The sequence below is a fragment of the Symphalangus syndactylus genome, chromosome 4 (genome assembly GCF_028878055.3).
Source record: "Symphalangus syndactylus isolate Jambi chromosome 4, NHGRI_mSymSyn1-v2.1_pri, whole genome shotgun sequence".
NCBI lineage: Eukaryota > Metazoa > Chordata > Mammalia > Primates > Hylobatidae > Symphalangus > Symphalangus syndactylus.
In genome coordinates, this window is record NC_072426.2 from 42,934,603 (window position 1) to 42,953,217 (window position 18,615).

General features: G+C 51.5%; 1 protein-coding gene across 4 annotated transcripts in view; it reads left to right on the plus strand.

Moving 5' to 3' along the window:
• The first annotated feature begins 13,774 nt into the window (after positions 1-13,774).
• Positions 13,775-18,615, plus strand: part of TET1 (tet methylcytosine dioxygenase 1) — a 147,265-nt gene continuing 142,424 nt past the window's right edge. For all 4 annotated transcript variants that reach the window (XM_055274474.2, XM_055274476.2, XM_055274480.2 and 1 more), the window contains exon 1: positions 13,775-14,180. The gene's annotated coding sequence lies outside the window, so the exon portion shown is untranslated. The remainder of the gene's footprint in view (positions 14,181-18,615) is intronic.

An 18,615-nucleotide genomic window follows, 5' to 3' on the forward strand; every position in this document is an offset into this window, starting at 1 on the left:
TTCACTATGTTGGCCAGGATGGTCTCGAACTCCTGACCTCGTGATCTGCCCACCTCGGCCTCCCAAAGTGCGAGGATTACAGGCTTGAGCCACCACGCCCGGCATACTTTTGTATTTTCAGTAGCGACAGGGTTTCACCATGTTGGCCAGGCTGGTCTAGAACCCCTGTCCTTATGTGATCCATCCACCTCGACCTCCCAAAGTGCTGGAATTTCAGGTGTGAGCCATTGCTTGGCCACTCATTCAGTCATTTTTAGTGTCTGAATAGGCATGTATGCAGGTTACGACATACAACATAAATGAAGCGTCAGAGGGGAGGAAGTCTCAACATCACTCAGGTGAAAATGAATGGAAAATAGAGCAGGAATGCAAAACATGGCTTCAGAGGTTAGTGGTAACACCAGAGATACAAACCAGGGCTGGAAATTCAGCTTCAGAAGTCTTCTGAGACCAGGAGTCTTGAACGGCTTGCAGTACCAGGAAGTCTCCAAAGGAGGGAGCAGGTAGAGAGAGAAGATGGTGAAGGCAATTTGGACATGTGGGTGGCCTACTAGCTGCCACAGAGATCCAGGGAGGAGGCATTTTTAAACAAAGGAGAATGAAGATGTGTAGTGACTATAGCCTTAGGAGAATGCATCAGTGAACTCAGGAATAAATGAGTATTGTAGAAAAAAGAAGCAGCAAATAGAAATTCTTGGCCAGTCATTGCGGCTTCATGGCTGTAAATCCCAGCACTCTGGGAGTCTGAGGTGGAAGGATCACTTGGGGCTGGGAGTTCATAACCAGCCTGGGCAACAGAGCAAGATCCCATCTCTAAAAAAAAAAAAAAAAAAAAAAAAAAAAAAAATTTTTTTGAGATAGAGTCTGGCTCTGTCTCCCAGGCTAGAATGCAGTAGCGTGATCTCGGCTCATGGCAATCTCTGCCTCCCAGGTTCAAGCAATTCTCCTGCCTCAGCCTTCTGAGTAGCTGGGATTACAGGCATGCGCTACCATGCCTGGCTAATTTTCGTATTTTTAGTAGAGATGGGTTTTTGCCATATTGACTAGGATGGTCTTGAACTCCTGCCCTCAAGTGATCAGCCCACCTAGGCCTTCCAAAATGCTGGGATTACAGACATGAGCCACCATGCCCAGCCAAAACAATTTTTTTTAAATTAGACTTGCCTGGCTCGGCACGGTGGCTCACGCCTGTAATCCCAGCTCTTTGGGAGGCCAAGGTGGGCAGATCACTAGGTCAGAAGTTCAAGACCAGCCTGGCCAATATGGTGAAACCCCATCTCTTTTTCTGTTTTTTTTTTGGAGAATTATTCTCACTCTTTTTGCCCACGCCGGAGTGTAGTGGTGCAATCTTGGCTCACTGCAACCTCCGCCTCCTGGTTTCAAGTGATTATCCTGCCTCAGCCTCCAGAGTAGCTGGTGGGTGGAGTGGGGGAGCTACAGGTGCCTCCTACTATGCCCAGCTAGTTTTTATATTTTTAGTAGAGACGGGGTTTCACCATGTTGGCCAGGCTGGTCTTGAACTCCTGACCTTGTGATCTGCCTGCCTCGGCCTCCTGAAGTGTTGGGATTACAGGTGTGAGCCACCTCGCCCTGCCGAAACCCTGTCTCTACTAAAAAGTACAAACATTAGGCTGGTCATTAGCCTTGCCTGTAGTCCTAGCTACTCGGGAGGCTGAGGCAGGAGGATCGCTTGAAACTGGGAGGGAGGCTGAGGCTGCAAAAAGCTGTGATCATACCAGTGCACTCCAGCCTGGGCTACAAAAGAGACCCTGTGTCAAAGAGAGAGAAGGGAAGGGGAGGGGGAGACGAGGGGAAGGGAGAGATTCTCAGGGAAAGAAATAAGAAAGCAAGGCCAAGCAAAGGGACCACCTGGGCATGGTAAACACAAAAGACCTATAAACAGCAGAGGAGAAGGAATTAATGAAGAGGAGACTGTGCTGATGCTAGAAAGACAGGGGCTCATTAATGGAGTAAGAGGTGCTTAGATAAAGTAACATGGAAGCTATGGGCTGAAGGTTACAAGCTAATGGGCAGGCACATAACATACAGAAGAAACTTCAAGTAAGAAAAGAAATTGCACGCTGAGGAAAGGAAAGAAAGGTAAGAAATCTCTGTCGTCTGAGCCACCATGCCCTGCCACACCCAGCTATTTTTTTGTATTTTTAGTAGAGATGGGGTTTCACTATGTTGGCCAGGCTGGTCTCCAACTCCTGACCTCATGATCCGCCCTCCTCCGCCTCCCAAAGTGCTGGGATTACAGGCGTGAGCCACCGTGCCCGTCCGAAACTATTGCTTTTTAGCAATTTTTATTTTATTTATTTAAAATTTATTTTATTTTATTTTATTTTTTATTTTATTTTTTTTTTGAGACGGAGTCTCGCTCTGTCGCCCAGGCTGGAGTGCAGTGGCGCGATCTTGGCTCACTGCAAGCTCCGCCTCCCGGGTTCACACCATTCTCCTGCCTCAGCCTCTCCGAGTAGCTGGGACTACAGGCGCCTGCCGCCACGCCCGGCTAATTTTTTGTATTTTTAGTAGAGACGGCGTTTCACCGTGGTCTCGATCTCCTGACCTCGTGATCCGCCCGCCTCGGCCTCCCAAAGTGCTGGGATTACAAGCGTGAGCCACCGCGCCCGGCCTATTTTATTTTTTAATAAAATAAAATAATTATTTTAAAACCTGTTGCTGGCTGGGCACAATGGTTCACGCCTGTAATCCCAGCACTTTGGGAGGCAGAGGCGGGTGAATCACGAAGTCAGGAGTTCGAGACCAGCCTGTCCAAGATAGTGAAACCCCTTGTCTACTAAAAACTACAAAAAAAAAACAAACAAAATTAGCCAGGTGTGGTGGCAGGCACCTGTAATCCCAGCTACTCGGGAGGCTGAGGCAGGAGATCGCTTGAACCAGGGTGGCAGAAGTTGCAGTGAGCCGAGATCACGCCACTGCACTCCATCCTGGGCAAGAGTGAGACTCCATCTCAAAAAACAAACAAAAAAATGTTTATTTCTTTTAGTTTCCATGGAATCTTATCAGACCACTGACGACCTCTGATAAGGAGTGGACTACTGTGATATGACATACATTTAGTCTGAGTCCCCAGCTCCTGTCACACAGCTCCTAAAACCGTAGGAATTTCCTGAGTGCTAGGAATGTCTTAGTTATTCACAACAAATCCCTTCATCACACCGGAGTTTATGCTAAAGAAGTGATTTAGGGTGGGACCCCAAGGTAGCCTTAGGCTGGGGCTGCTCAACGGGTAATTAGTGGATTGGAAAGGCAGAGGGGGTGGGGGAGGGAGGGGTTCAGGAGATGATGCTCTGTAGAAACTTTTGAACAAGGAGTTGCTGAACACTTGGAGTTGCTGAGAGGTCAGTGTGCGCAGTCAAGGTACAGAAGCTTTGTGACACCTCCTTCCACAATCATGCCCTTTGCATATCTTCTTGGAGTGATCATCTATGTCCTTCATAATACATTGGTTAACGTAAGTAGAGCATTTCCCCTGAGTTCTGTGAGCCATCCTAGCAAATTATCAAACACGAGGAGCGGGGTTGTGGGACCCCTGATTTATAGTTAGTCAGAAGCACAGGTCACTGTCTGGGACATGTAATTGGTGTCTCAAAATGGCGGCAGTCTTGTGGGACTGAGCCCCTATCTGTGAGCTTCAGATAGCATCAGAATTGAATTGAGTTAGAGGACACCCAGTTGGCGTCTGCTGGAGAATTTTGTTGTGTGTGTGTGAAAACCCCCATAAATGTGATAAATATTCTGAGCTGCATTCAGTGCGAGTAGGGAGAAAAAACTTTTTTCCCTTAATTTGTGACCAATAAATGCCAATTCTTGAACACCTGCTCAGTGCGAGTTCTCTCCTCTGGTAGTTCTCTGGTCATTCCCTTGGGTCCTTTCTTTTTTCTTTTCCTTTTTTTTTTGAGATGGAGTTTCACTCTTGCCCAGGCTGGAGTGCAATGGCGTGAACTCTGCTCACTGCAACCTCTGCCTCCTGGATTCAAGCGATTCTCCCGCCTCAGCCTCCCGAGTAGCTAGAATTACAGGCATCCACCACCACACCCGGGTAATATTTTGTATTTTTAGTAGAGATGGGGTTTCATTTTGTCATGTTGGCCAGGCTGGTCTTGAACTCCTGACCTCATGATCCACCCACCTCGGCCTCCCAAAGTGCTGGGGTTACAGGCATGAGCCACCACGCCCAGCCTCTTTGGTTAATTTAAGCGTGAGCCGCCACGGCCGGCCTCTTTTTTTCTTTTTTACGAATTATTTTATTTTATTTTTTTTTTGGCAGACTCATGCCCTGTCACCCAGTCTGGAGCACACTGGTGCAGTAATAGCTCACTGCAGCCTTCGACTCCTGGGCTCAAGCAATCCTCCTGCCTCAGCCTTCTGGGTAGCTGGGACTATAGGTGTAAGCCACAGTGCCCAGCCTCCTTGAGTTTTTTCTACTTGAAATTTTTCTTTCTCCTTTGGATTCCTCGCCCAACTGACAGCATTAGATCTTCACCAATGCTACTGCTGGCTTCTGCTGCTACAAGATGTATCTTGCCCAGCTTCCCCGCTATCCCCCAGGACCACGCAGAGTGTGCTGTCCCAGATCACCAAGGGACAACTGACTCTACTACCTGCTATTATATCATCTATCTATCTATTGAATTTATGTTTTATATTTATTTGTTTATTTATTTTGAGATGGAGTTTCGCTCTGTTGCTCAGGCGGGAGTGCAATGGTGTGATCACGGCCCACTTCAACCTTCACCTCCCGGGTTCAAGCAATTCTCCTGCCTCAGCCTCCTGAGTACCTGGGATTACAGGTGCCTGCCACCACGCCCAGTTAATTTTTGTATTTTTGATAGAGACGGGGTTTCATCTTGTTGGTCAGGCTGGTCTCAAACTCCTGACACCTTGTGGCCAGGCGCTGTGTCTCACGCCTGTAATCCTAGCGCTTTGGGAGGCTGAGGTGGGCGGATTGCCTGAGCTCAGAGGTTTGAGACCAGCCTCGAAAACGTGGTGAAACCCCGCCTCTACTAAAATACAAAAAAAATTAGCTGGGGCCGGGCGCGGTGGCTCACGCTGGTAATCCCAGCACTTTGGGAGGCCGAGGCGGGCGGATCACGAGGTCAGGAGATCGAGGCCATCCTGGCTAACACAGTGAAACCCCGTCTCTACCAAAAAAATACCAAAAAAAAAATTAGCCGGGCGTGGTGGCAGGTGCCTGTGGTCCCAGCCCGCCACCACGCCCGGCTATTTTTTTTTGTATTTTTAGTGGAGACGGGGTTTCACTGTGTTAGCCAGGATGGTCTCGATCTCCTGACCTCGTGATCCGCCCGCCTGGGCCTCCTAAAGTGCTGGGATTACAGGTGTGAGCCACCGTGCGCGGCCTATATTCTTTTTTTTTGAGACGGAGTCTTGGTCTGTCACCCAGGCTGGAGTGCAGTGGCGTGATCTCAGCTCACTGTAACCTCTGCCTCCCTGGTTCAAGCAATTCTCCTGCCTCAGCCTCCCCAGTAGCTGGGATTGCAGGCACCCACCACCATGCCTGGCTAATTTTTTTTTTTTTTGTGAGGCGGGGTCTCGCTGTCACCCAGGCTAGAGTGCAGTGGCGCGATCTCGGCTCACTGCAAGCTCCGCCTCCCGGGTTCACGCCATTATCCTGCCTCAGCCTCCAGAGTAGCTGGGACTACAGGCGCCCGCCACCATGCCCGGGTAATTTTTTGTATTTTTAGTAGAGACGGGGTTTCACCGTGTTAGCCAGGATGGTCTTGATCTCCTGACCTCGTGATCTGCCCGCCTCGGCCTCCCAAAGTGCTGGGATTACAGGCGTGAGCCACTGCGCCCGGCCAACCTGGCTAATTTTTGTATTTTTAGTAGAGACAGGGTTTCACCTTCTTGGCCAGGCTGGTCTTGAACTCCTGACCTCATGATCCGCCCACCTCGGCCTCCGAAAGTGCTGGGATTACAGGCGTGAGCCACCATGGCTGGCCGAGATTATATTCTTTAGTAAAGAATCTCTCTTTCTTTCTTTCTTTCTTTCTTGCTTTCTTTCTTTCTTTCTTTCTTTCCTTCCTTCCTTCTTTCTTTTCTTTTCTTTTCTTTTTTTCTTTCTTTTCTTTTCCGTTCTTTTCTTTTCTTTTCTTTTCTTTTCTTTTCTTTTCTTTTCTTTTCTTTTCTTTTCTTTTTTTCTTTCTTTTCCCTCTCTGGCCCACGCTGCAATCTACTCGGCTTGCTGCTGCCCACGCCGCGGACTGCCTGGGACTGCCAGCGCGCGCCACCGCTGCCTGCCTTTTCTCCTTTCCCTGCAGGCACGCGTTCGCCATCTTGGCCACGCTGGTCGCCAGCTCCTCACGCCGAGTGCTCGGCCCGCCTCAGCCTCCCGAGGTACTTGGACTGCAGACGGAGTCTCGCTCACCCAGTGCTCGGTGTTGCCCGGGCTGGAGTGCGGTGGCGTGGTCTGGCCTCGCGGCAGCCCCCGCCCCCCAGCCGCCTACCTTGGCCTACCAGGGTGCTGGGATTGCAGCCCCTGCCCGGCCGCCGCCCCATCTGGGAGGTGGGGAGCGCCTCTGCCCGGCCGCCCCGTCTGGGAAGTGAGGAGCACCTCTGCCCGGCCGCCCCGTCTGGGAAGTGAGGAGCGCCTCTGCCCGGCCACCCACCGTCTGGGAAGTGAGGAGCGCCTCTGCCCGGCCACCCACCGTCTGGGAAGTGAGGAGCGCCTCTGCCCGGCCACCCACCGTCTGGGAAGTGAGGAGTGCCTCTGCCCAGCCACCCATCGTCTGGGAAGTGAGGAGCGCCTCTGCCCGGCCACCCATCGTCTGGGAGGTGAGGAGCGCCTCTGCCCGGCCGCCCCGTCCGGGAGGAAGTGAGGAACGCCTCTGCCCGGCCGCCCGGTCCGGGAAGAAGTGAGGAGCGCCTCTGCCCGGCCGCCCCGTCCGGGAAGAAGTGAGGAGCGCCTCTGCCCGGCCGCCCCGTCTGGGAAGTGAGGAGCGCCTCTGCCCGGCCACCCCGTCTGGGAAGTGAGGAGCGCCTCTGCCTGGCCGCCCCGTCTGGGAAGTGAGGAGCGCCTCTGCCCGGCCACCCATCGTCTGGGAAGTGAGGAGCGCCTCTGCCCGGCCACCCCGTCTGGGAAGTGAGGAGCGCCTCTGCCCGGCCACCCCGTCTGGGAAGTGAGGAGCGCCTCTGCCTGGCCGCCCCGTCTGGGAAGTGAGGAGCGCCTCTGCCCGGCCACCCATCGTCTGGGAAGTGAGGAGCGCCTCTGCCCGGCCGCCCCGTCTGGGAAGTGAGGAGCGCCTCTGCCCGGCCACCCATCGTCTGGGAAGTGAGGAGCGCCTCTGCCCGGCCACCCCGTCTGGGAAGTGAGGAGCGCCTCTGCCCGGCCGCCCCGTCCGGGAAGAAGTGAGGAGCGCCTCTGCCTGGGCGCCCCGTCTGGGAAGAAGTGAGGAGCGCCTCTGCCCGGCCGCCCCGTCTGGGAAGTGAGGAGCGCCTCTGCCCGGCCGCCCCGTCTGGGAAGAAATGAGGAGCGCCTCTGCCCGGGCGCCCCGTCGGGGAAGAAGTGAGGAGCGCCTCTGCCCGGCCGCCCCATCCGGGAAGAAGTGAGGAGCACCTCTGCCCGGCCGCCCCATCTGGGAGGTGAGGAGCGCCTCTGCCCGGCTGCCCCGTCTGGGAAGTGAGGAGTGCCTCTGCCCGGCCACCCATCGTCTGGGAAGTGAGCAGCGCCTCTGCCCGGCCACCCATCGTCTGGGAGGTGAGGAGCGCCTCTGCCCGGCCACCCATCGTCTGGGAAGTGAGGAGCGCCTCTGCCCGGCCGCCCCATCTGGGAAGTGAGGAGCGCCTCTGCCCGGCCGCCCCGTCCGGGAAGAAGTGAGGAGCGCCTCTGCCCGGCCACCCATCGTCTGGGAAGTGAGGAGCGCCTCTGCCCGGCCACCCACCGTCTGGGAAGTGAGGAGCGCCTCTGCCCGGCCACCCCGTCTGGGAAGTGAGGAGCGCCTTTGCCCGGCCACCCCATCTGGGAAGTGAGGAGTGCCTCTGCCCGGCCGCCCCGTCCGGGAAGAAGTGAGGAGCGCCTCTACCCGGGCGCCCCGTCCGGGAAGAAGTGAGGAGCGCCTCTGCCCGGCCGCCCCGTCCGGGAAGAAGTGAGGAGCGCCTCTGCCCGGCCGCCCCGTCCGGGAAGAAGTGAGGAGCGCCTCTGCCCGGCCGCCCCGTCTGGGAAGAAGCGAGGAGCGCCTCTGCCCAGCTGCCTCGTCTGGGAGGTGAGGAGCGCCTCTGCCTGGCCACCCATCGTCTGGGAGGTGAGGAGCGCCTCTGCCCGGCCACCCATCGTCTGGGAGGTGAGGAGTGCCTCTGCCCGGCCACCCATCGTCTGGGAGGTGAGGAGCGCCTCTGCCCGGCCGCCCCATCTGGGAAGTGAGGAGTGCCTCTGCCCGGCCACCCATCGTCTGGGAGGTGAGGATCGCCTCTGCCCGGCCACCCATCGTCTGGGAAGTGAGGAGCACCTCTGCCCGGCCACCCATCGTCTGGGAGGTGAGGATCGCCTCTGCCCGGCCACCCATCGTCTGGGAAGTGAGGAGCGCCTCTGCCCGGCCACCTATCGTCGGGGAAGAAGTGAGGAGCGTCTCTGCCTGGCCGCCCCGTCTGGGAAGTTAGGAGCTCCTCTGCCCGGCCGCCCCATGTCTGGGTAGAAGTGAGGAGCTCCTCTGCCTGGCCGCTCCGTCTGGGAGGTCTACCACGGAGGCCAGAAGCAATGTGGGGGCTGGACGTGGTGGCTCACGCCTGTGGTCCCGGCACTCTGGGGGGTGAGGCGGGTTGATCACTTCGGGCTAGGAGTTCGAGACCAGTCTGGCCAACTTGGCGAAACATGAAGAATACAACAGACAAACCAACCAACCAACTCAGTGACAACAAAACAGGTCTACCCTGGAGTCATACTCTAATTTTTTCTATTTTCCTCCCTTTCTGATCCTTTATCCCACTTTCTTTTTCTTCCTCTTCCTTCTCCCTCTTCTTTGTCAAATAGAGGATTGAGTTATTATCACTGATCCATATAAAGTCCCTTTCTCATTTATTTTAACTCCCACCCCCATTTCTATTCCCCGACTTCCCATGTGCAACCTTCCTAATATGTTTGATACGCATCTTTTTGTTTGTATGTATTTTTAGAAAATGTTTATTGTTTTTGTATGCAAAATTAATAATAAAAAAAAGAATCTCTGTATGTATATGTGTGTTTGAGGAGGTTATGCTATATTATATATATAATTTCCACCTCTGCCAGGTCACTAACCAAGATAATTTAGTAAGCGGAGTAGCTAAGATGTTTTAGAGATAGAGCAATAGTAAAATGAGAAATAACTGTAGAGGGAACTTGAGTTAGGTTTGGAAGAGTTAGATAAGTGCAGTTCCAATACCCTTATGACGTAATTTTCATACCTCTTTTTAAAAGAGCTGACTGGAAAAAAGACAAAGAATTCTTGCTGTTACTTGGGGGAGAAAATGGGGTAAGTTAATTATAAAGATAGTGGAAAATTGCCTAAACATTTATTCTTTTTTTTTTTTTTTTTTTTTGAGACGGAGTCTCGCTCTGTCGCCCAGGCTGGAGTGCGGTGGCGCAATCTCGGCTCACTGCAAGCTCCGCCTCCCGGGGTTCACGCCATTCTCCTGCCTCAGCCTCTCCGAGTAGCTGGGACTACAGGCGCCCGCCACCACTCCCGGCTAATTTTTTTTTGTATTTTTAGTAGAGACGGGGTTTCACCGTGGTCTCGATCTCCTGACCTCATGATCCGCCCGCCTCGGCCTCCCAAAGTGCTGGGATTACAAGCGTGAGCCACCGCGCCCGGCAACATTTATTCTTTGTTATTGAGGTCTGGAAAGAATTGCACTTTATTTTCTTCTCCCTGGGTAGACACCTCATGTTATTGTTTAATTTCCCATCACTTGTTCGGCCTTTTAGACTTTATGGAAACATCTGGCCCCTTTCCTGACAGATGAACCCGATCAGGTTGCTGGGTGCCGAAGTGGTTTTTAATATCACCTACAAGCTGATGACTCTCAATTTGTTTCTCCAAGATAACTGTCTTTCCCAAACTCGAAATTGTCCCAGACTTGGCCAGTGGGAGGGACCTTTCCTTTTTTGATGGACATTTAGATGGTTTCCAGTTTTTCACCATTGTGAAACATAATGAAAATGTTTTATTGACACAGACTCAATTCAGCCTTCAGAGCCTTTGCACTTGCTTTTTCCTAAGCCTGCAATCTTCCTCCAGCTTCCTCCCTTGCTTTTTTCAGATCTACTCAATGTGGTCTTCCTTGATTGCTGAATTCAAAATTACAATCCTGGTCAGGGGCAGTGGCTCATGCCTGTAATCACAGCTGCTTGGGAGGCTGAGATACAAGAATCGCTTGAACTTGGGAGGAAGGTTGCAGTGGGACAAGATTGCACTACTGCACTCCAGCCTGGGCGACTGAGACTCCCTCTCAAAAACAAACAGGCCAGGCGCGTTGGCTCTTTGGGAGGCTGAAGCAGGTGGATCACCTGAGGTCAGGAGTTCGAGACCAGCCTGACCAACAAGGTGAAACCCCCATCTCTGCTTAAAAAAACACAAATTATGAGCCAAGATCGCGCCACTGCACTCCAGCCTGGGTGAAAGAGCAAGACTCCTTCTCAAAAAAAAAAAAAAAAACACAAATTAGCCACGCGTGGTGGTGCATGCCTTTAGTCCCAGCTATTCAGGAGGCTAAAGCAGAATTGCTTGAACCTGGGAGGCGAAGGTTGCAGTGAGCCGAGATCGGGCCACTGCACTCCAGCCTGGGCGATGGAGCAAGACTCCATCTAAAAAAAAAACCCAAAAAACAAAACACACACACACACACACACACAATTATTTTAGAAGCACACACGCACTTAGAATCCTTTTAGAAGCATTCATTGGGTTTTTTGTTTGTTTGTTTGTTTGTTTTGAGACAGGGTCTTGATCTTTCCTCCAGGCTGAAATGCAAGTGGTGTGATCTTGGCTCACTGCAACCGCCTCGCAGACTCAGGCGATTCTCCCATCTCAGCTTCCGGAGTAGCTGGGAAAACAGGCATGCACCACCATGCCTGGCTAATTTTTATATTTTTAGTAGAGATTTCGCTATGTTGCCCAGGCTGGTCTCCATCTCCTGCGTTCAAGTGATCCTCCCCCATCTGCCTCCCTAAGTGATGAAATTACAGGCATGAGCCACCGAGCCCTGAGCCTTGTGTATTTTGTGTGTGTGTGTTTTGAGATGGAGTCGTGCTTTGTCACCAGGCTATAGGCTGGAGTGCAGTGGTGCCATCTTGGCTCACTGCAACCTCTGCCTCCTGGGTTCAAGCAATTCTCCTGCCTCAGCCTCCTGAGTAGCTGGGACTGCTGGTGCGCGTGACCACGCCCAGGTAATTTTTGTATTTTTAGTAGAGACTGGGTTTCAACATGTTGGTCAGGATGGTCTTGATCTCTTGACCTTGATCTGCCTGGCTTGGCCTCCCAAAGTGCTGGGATTACAGGCGTGAGCCACCGCACCTGGCTATTTTTTTTTTTTAATTGCAATCTTCCCCAGCATTCCCTGTCCCCTTCCCTGCCTTTTCCCCCCACTTTATCCCGGTGCTATCACTATCTGATACACTATATATTCTGCTCATTTATTCTCTTTATTTTCTGTGCTCCGACTCCTACAACACGATGGAATGCAAGCTCTACGAGGACGGAGGTTTCCTTTTGCTCACTTTTGTTTCCCCAAGTTTGGAACTGTGTCTGGCACTAAGTAGGGACTCAAGGGGAATGAGTGTTACCATGGACATCATTCTATGTAGTTGTATGATTTTCCTATTTCAATACCTTTTAAAGTTAATCCAGTTAATTGACAAAAGCCAGGATATTTCTATTTTATGATAGTCCTTTTCCTTTTGTTCTTCATGAAAATTACATTATGTTGGATTTTTCCTTTTCCTTTTTTGGGGGACAGGGAGATGGGTCTTGCTATGGTTGCCCAGGATGGCCTCAAACTCTTGGGCTCAAGCCATCCTCTTGCCTCAGCCTCCTGAGTAGCTGGGATGGTGTGCACTGTTACGCCCACCTGAAAGTCAGGATTTTTTCTGAGACGGTGTCTTGCCCTGTCACTCAGGCTGGAATGCAGTGGCTTTACCAAAGCTCACTGCAACCTGAAACTCCTGGGCTCAAACAGTCCTCCTGCCCCAGCCTCTCAAAGTGTTAGGATTACAGGTGTGTGCCCAGCCTTGAAAATCAAGTTTTATAAGTCAAACTCTCCCTGCATTCCTTTCTTTTTATCTAGGTAGAATGTTTCTAACAAGGTTTTAACAAGTAACCTTTTTGAAGCATTGACTCACAAGGTCAATTTTTGTCCATAAGATTTATTTCACGGAAGGCAGCTATGCTAACCACTACACCATCAACGGGTCATATAAGATTTATTTCAGGCCTGGTGTGGTGGCTCACGCGTGTAATCCCAGCACTTTGGGAAGCCAAGGCAGGCAGATCACCTGAGGTCAGGAGTTCGAGACTAGCCTGACCAACAAGGTGAAACCCCATCTCTTCCAAAAATAATAATAATAATAACAACATAGCTGGGTGTGGTGGTGCACACCTGTAAGCCCAAGTACTCAGGAGCCTGAGGCAGGAGAATCGCTTGAACCCAGGAGCAGAGGTTGCAGTAAGCCGATATCACGCCATTGCACTCCAGCCTGGGCAACGAGCGAAACTCCGCCTCAAAAAAAAAAAAAATTTTATTTCAAATGCCACATTTCTGATTTTATGCAGCCAAGATACTTTGATTATGCCATTGAAAACACGAGTGCAGTCATCAGTTTGCTCTGCCAGCCTGTAATCTCTGTTCCTTCTGTGTAGGAGGCAAATTTTATTCATCCTTGTATGCCTACATTATAGTGCAAGAATACATTTGTATGAATCAATCAGTGAGGAAGGTTAAAAGTTTAGGAATCTTTCCCAGAGCAGCCTGGTTATGCTTATGTGTATAAGAATAAAATCTAAGTGCAGAATGGGGATAGAATGGTGTGAAAGGCAATGAGGGACTGAATCCTTTCTCTTCACTTGAAGTTTGACCTGGAAGGAATGAAGATTCCATGAACAGCATTTTCCTTACCACAGTGACCCCATTAAAGTCCTGGATTCCCTTGTCTGCGTCATGACTGCTGGAAGAAGCAATAGCTATCAAACACTTAGAGAAAAATTCAGATGCCCTAGTCAGTCTTAATTCTGGCGTAATGCCACTGGTTATTCCTCCTAATTCGGAAAACTTAGCTCTTCCTGCCCTTTCATTTCTTCATTCATAAAGTGAATACGACCACCACTGAAGTCCAGGGCCAAATAACTAACAGAAATATTATATGACCTTTGCAGACATCCAGCCCAGAGTCAGGGAACACAGCCCTCATCTGGTTTCTCTCTTTGGTGTTGAGGGCGGTTTTCCGTTGCTGGCGACCTAGATATTGCTCAATGGTGTCATCTCTGACCTGGCACCTTCTTCATACATTTATAAACATGCAATTTAGAGATCCTAAAAACTTTTTCTAGAGCTCCCCTGGGAAAAAAGTTAATGACAAAATCTTGACACCTCTCTACGTCTTCTTCGGAGACAGAGAAGTTGAGAGAGGTGGAGAACGAGGGGGAGGGGGAGGGGGTCGAGAGGGAGTCGAGGAGGGATTCCAGCTCCAGTTTGGGTAAATCCAGCTCGCGTTTTGTCTCTCGCTCAACTGTGCAGGGTCCAGCGAAGGCAGAGCCCCAGCTTCACTCCCTGAGGTCTGTCCTGGGGAGACACTGCTGCTCCGGGGGGCTGACCTGGCGGGGAGTGGCCGCGCAGTCTGCTCCGGCGCCGCTTTGTGCGCGCAGCCGCTGGCCCCTCTACTCCCGGGTCTGCCCCCCGGGACACCCCCCTGCCCCGCCCAAGTCATGCAGCCCTACCTGCCTCTCCACTGTGGACCTTTGGGAACCGACTCCTCACCTCGGGGGCTCGGGCCTTGACTGTGCTGGGAGCCGGTAGGCGTCCTCCCCGACCCGCCCGCGCCCCTCGCGCCCTCCGGGGCCCCGGGCTCCAAAGTTGTGTGGATCGGCGCGAGTTGGAAAGTTTGCCCGAGGGCTGGTGCAGGCTTGGAGCTGGGGGCCGTGCGCTGCCCTGGGAGTGTGATCCGGCCAGCGGTAAGTTGGGGCCGGGGCAGAGGGCAGGGGTGTGGGGAGCGAGGACTCCGACGCCGAGGCCCAAGGGGGGTCCGGGAGGCGGCGCTCGAAGCGGGCTGGACGTGGCCGGGGCTCTGCGTCCTTGGCTCTCCCGCGGCCGCAGGGGTGGGCTCGTACCCCGCCTCGACCCCCCACCCCGGGACGCTTGGGGCGCTTTTGTTGCCGGAGGTAAACAATGCCCCCGGCCGGAGGTATCGGCCACCCGCCCCGGAGGCCCCGCCACAGCGCCGGGTGGGGGGCAGCGGGGGCGCCTGGGGCTCTGACCCCGGGCTGCGCTGGAAGCGGGGCTGGGGGAGGGCAAGTGTGGCCTGGGGGAGATAGCTGAATGTGCCAGCGGTTCCCCGGCCCCTTTGGGGAGTCGGAGGTCGGGGCGCCCCGGGGTGAGGAGAGGCTAGAGTCTGTGCAAGTTGTGAGTGGGGAGCCCGGGCTGTCCCGTGCTCAAGTGTACCCCCTAAACAAGTTTTCTCCCTCCCCCCCATATTTATATGAGAGACAGGTTGGTAGGGAAACGCTTTGGCCCCTGTCTCCCCGAGAGTTTTGGGACGGCAGCTCCAGGGATGAAACGTTTGGAGTGGAGGCAGTGGTGCAGTCTTGCTAGGAGTTGGCTGGGGGTTGTAAGGATCAGCGAGGAAGGGAATAGGGAGTAGAGTGTGTTCTGTCAAAATGGCATTTAAGAAACTCATTTATGAGCACCACTGGGTCGCTGGATGCGCTGGCCTTGCGATCCCATCAGTCCCCGTCTGGCGGGATCCCGGAGCGGGCCCCGAGGGTGGGAGGTGTGCGGAGCTGGGTGCTGGGGCTGGTCGTGCAGCACGTGAGGGGCCTGGTCCTCGCCCTTGGGCGAGGAGGCGGCCGCGCAACCTACCGCCCCCAGAGAAAAAATGCTCTCCCTCTCTCTCTGTGCTTCCCTCCCTCCCTCTCCCCCGCTCCGGTCCCCCCTCGCTCGCCCCAGGCTCTTATATATTCTACAAGAAGTGGTCTGGAAGGGACTGGCCGACGCTGGTAACCTTTCCACGTGAACGAGAAACCCACGCTGGGCATTTCTGATCCACCAAAAACTAAAGTGTCTCCAAAAGAACACTTAAAGCTTCAGCCTCGGAGTCTTTCCCGCGTCCCCAACTCCTCCCTCTCCCAAATTAACCAACCTTTCTGCATACGTCTCTTAGGGTGCCTCTTCTCCTCCGCCCCAGTTCCACTCTTGGGCACTAAACGAGCTGCACAATATGTCCTAGTAATGACCGGTTTTTGAAGAAATGTTTGAAAAGAGCTGCAAGACCTTGGAGAGAGAACAGGATTAGGTACACAGCCTTGGGCCGGCAGGGTGAGCCGCGCGCGCCACTGGAAGAGCGGCGCTGTACAGCAGCAGCCCCAGGTCTCCCCTGGACCTGAGTGTGCTCGGCATCCCCACCCCCAATATAAAGTAAAATAAAAGCAATGGTTTAGTTAGGCCTCAGGATACGAAAAAATATGGAAAAGGCGCTTCTTAACCAGTTAGGGCAACAGTTATTTGGAGCATATTAGGAATTTATGACTACAATTAAACCAGGGGCAGGGGAACATGTAGATAGGTACGGAAATAAGGAGATTGGTGTGAATTAACAACCAAAAGACTTAGGTGAATCAAACCAAGAATCAAAAGACTTAGGTGGCTTTTGGTGTGTTTCCCGATTTTATCGGTATTGGTCATACGGGTCCCCCTTTTCCCCAATTAAGGGATTTTAATTAGTTTGTCAGTCTCTCTGTCTTTAAAGCTAAGTTGTAGTTTCAATTAAATTTCAGAATCAAGATATACAAGAAATGGCAGACAGTGTCCTTTTCTCTTTGCAAAGATGAGGAGTCCAGGCTTACAACTCTGGGACTGCCACTTTCCATTTTAATGAGAGTTAACTATCGCTCTCCGGGCTGGTCTTCCAGAATGGATGGGTGGGAGGGTTGGGTCTCCACTGTCCCTGCCCTTTGTTTCTCTTCCTTCTCCCATCTGATTTGTCTCCCCTCCCCCACCTTCTGAGCGTCCGTATCTTTCCTGCACACTTGATTTCCCCTCTCCCCTTGGTCTTTTAGTTTTCGGCCTTTTGATTCCAGTTGCCTTTTTATATTCTAACTTTATTACTATAGATGTCGAACCCCTTCCTCAGTTTTTACTATAAGTAATTTTTGACTGTAAATTTCTTCCCCTTCTTTCGTTTTTGGCCTTTTTTGTTTTCTTTTTGGGCATTTTCTTCCTTCTCATGCTTTTTCTTCTACTTCCTCCTGATGTGTTTTATGTCTTTCTTGTCTTCGGAAGGACCGTTCTATGTCCATTCTAACGTCTCCCTTCCCTTTTCTTGGCCCTTTTCCCCCCTTTTTTCCCCCTTCCTCTCTGCAGGGCAGAGGGGTGTTTTACATATGGAAGGAGCCATTGACTAACTGTGCTGGCATTCTAGTGAGTTTCCCTGAACAGCTTTTACATGTGCCGAGGGCTCTCACACTTCCTGTGGTAGAAAACTATCTAGGAACAGCAAGCAGTTGCCTGCCTACTCTTCCTTTCGAGGTAGAACTTAGTTGCTGGAGGAAACTGAGCCAGGTGCTGCCTTTTTAAAAAAATGTTTTAAATCTTGTTTTTCTCCGCCAAGTGCAAGAACCTTTAAGTTCTGTGGAGCTGAATGGAGGGACTATGAAATCAGTCTCTTGCAACTAGCTCTATGTGTGCAAATACCACGTTTTTGGCCACTGCTGGTAGTGGGAAGAATTGAAATATGACTTTAATTTAACCTGCAGGCTGGATCGTTACATCAGTCAAGCATTTTTGCCAGGAGGATTTTGGGGGAATCCACAAAAAAGACGGATATAGGTGGGAAGAGGATCTTTCTGACATGTTGCTGTCAATACTGGCTTTTTTGTTTTTTGAGACGGAGTCTCGCTCTGTCTCCCAGGCTAGAGTGCAGTGGCGTGATCTTGGCTTACTGCAACCTCTGCCTCCAGGGTTCAAGCAATTCTCCTGCCTCAGCCTCCCAAGTAGCTGGGATTACAGGCGTGTGCCACCACACCTGGCTAATTTTTGTATTTTTAGTAGAGATGGGGTTTTACTATGTTGGCCAGGTTGGTCTCAAACTCCTGACCTGAGGTGATCCGCCTGCCTCAGCCTCCCAAAATGCTTAGATTACAGGCGAGAACCACCGCACCCGCCAGTTCTCTACAGAAAACCCTTACACTTTAAGAAGCCAGCTTTTCATTCTCTAAACAAGGTAATTATTTTAAAAATTTAGTTGGGTTATTATCTCCTGGCCTATAATTTTGGATTGCATACTCTGTAGTTCCCTTGTCACAAAGACATTTTAGGGGGAAAAATGTTCTATTTTTTTTTTCTTTTTCAGAGTCTCACTTTGTCGCCCAGGGTGGAGTGTAGTGGTGTGATCTCCGCTCACAGCAACCTTCATCTCCTGGGTTCAAGTGATTCTCCTTCCTCAGCTTCCCTAGTAGCTAGGATTACAGGCATGCGCTACCATGCCCGGCTAATTTTTGTATTTTTAGTAGAGATGGGGATTCACCATGTTGGCCAGGCTGGTCTCGAACTCCTGACCTCAAGTGATCCACCTGCCTCAGCTTCCCAAATTGCTAGGATTATAGGTGTGAGCCATCACGCCTGGCCAAAAAAATGTTCTGTTGTTTAGGGGGTCTTGGTGCTCTCTGGTGAAAAGATCTGTTGATTGAGTAATGTTTTACATCCTATAAATGGTTTTTTTTTTTCCCTTCCATGACAGTAAGAACTCATAGTATGGTGTCCATTAATTGCACATGATTCCCTTCTTGGGCCAATGATATATGCTTAATAACAGGGTCTCCAGTCTTATTTTCTTCTCATATCATGTTATCATGCACTTTCACTGACTCTTGAAGACATTCCAGATTAGAATAAAAGTAACTTTCTCATGCCTGTAATCCCAGTGTTCTGGGAGGCTGAGGCAGGAGGATGACTTGAGGCTAGGAGTTCAAGACCAGTCTGGGCAACATAGTGAGATCACCCTTGATCCTCATCTCTACAAAAAATAAAAAGAACTTAGCCAGGCATGGTGGCCTGTGCTTGTGATTCCCACTACCGGGGTGGCTGAGATGGGAGGATCACCTGAGTCTAAGAGTTTAAGGCATAGTTAGTGATGATCACAGCACTGCACTCCAGCCTGGGCGACAGAGCAAGACCTGTCTCAAAAAAACAAAACAAACCTGATATTGAGAAGCATTGAAATATCAGTTTTTATCAGAAATGAAAAATGGAAGTAGAATTAGGGAAGAGTGTACACAGGGGAGATTTGACTGCTGGTAATATTTTAGTTCATCTGAGTGGTAGGATCTGAGTATTTATTTGAAAATACACATTTTTGCTGGACATAGTGGCCCACACCTGTAGTCCTAGCACTTT